The sequence below is a fragment of the Erithacus rubecula genome (genome assembly GCF_903797595.1).
Source record: "Erithacus rubecula genome assembly, chromosome: 4".
In the NCBI taxonomy this organism is placed as follows: domain Eukaryota; kingdom Metazoa; phylum Chordata; class Aves; order Passeriformes; family Muscicapidae; genus Erithacus; species Erithacus rubecula.
In genome coordinates, this window is record NC_136686.1 from 9814712 (window position 1) to 9815764 (window position 1053).

Sequence of the window (1053 nt, forward strand, 5' to 3'; positions counted from 1 at the left end):
TGCTGCAGAGCCACAGGAAGACAGAGGCACCCAGACCCCCAGAGCCTCTCGTTGTATTTCCAGATTGTGCCACAAATCCCTAAGGATACAAAGATGGAGAACAATTTGCATGCAAAATCTGCTTCAGTCTTGTGAAAGAAACACAGTTATTCTTAGCAAGGGCTAGAGTAAAATCTTTTCCTATAGCTAACTCTCCTAGCCTGGTCTGAGTTGCCCTGCTGTGACCAGGTTAATGACAAGGAAGCAGCCAGACACCCACTTTGCCAGCTCCATGTTTAATTCCTTGTCCTGGGTGCTGCCATGCCCCACAGGAATCTTGGGCCAAGTCTCTGTCATGCCTAAGAAATGGAATTTAATCTTCCTGGTGACCTAACCATGGCATCCCCACCACGAGGTATGCCTAGGGGCACTAAAGCAAATCAGCCTGTTAATTTCTTTCTTTGCAAATGACAGTGGCATCATTGTCCTAGCTGGAAATGCGGGTGACTTAATGCCTTAGGACCTGAGTAAAGCTCTGTAACCCCATTCAAGCACTGTTCCCAACCCACTGGGTCAAAAAGGTTTGTTCTGGGAATGGTTCAGTCCAATATATTGTTAAATATCAACATTTGTTGAGGACATTCTGGCAGTGACCCCCTGCTCTCCCCTTGTTCCCTCCTCATGCTTCCTGCACTCGGTCTGTGCTCTACTGCAGGTCTGTCTTCCCAAATCCCTCCAAGAAAGGAGCATCCCACCTTCCCCAGAACCAGCATCCTTTATCATGCTTGAAGAATGTGCATCATCCTTGTGCTTTAAGGCTGAGGCAGAGCCTGGAGTGTGGAACCAGGCTGGGTGCTGTGAGCTGGTGATGTGCTGAAGCAAGGCAAGGACACTGGGCTGCACACCAGCAGCATGCCTAAGGTGCAAGTCAGTGCTGGCTTTAAATAAGTCTTTCTCAACCCCCATGGAAATGCTGTATCCAAGGATCCTCTGCAGTCCTTCACAACAGCTTTGGATCCCATCACCACATCCCTTCACAGCACTCGCTTTTAAACATGACCTCAAGGCCTTTTA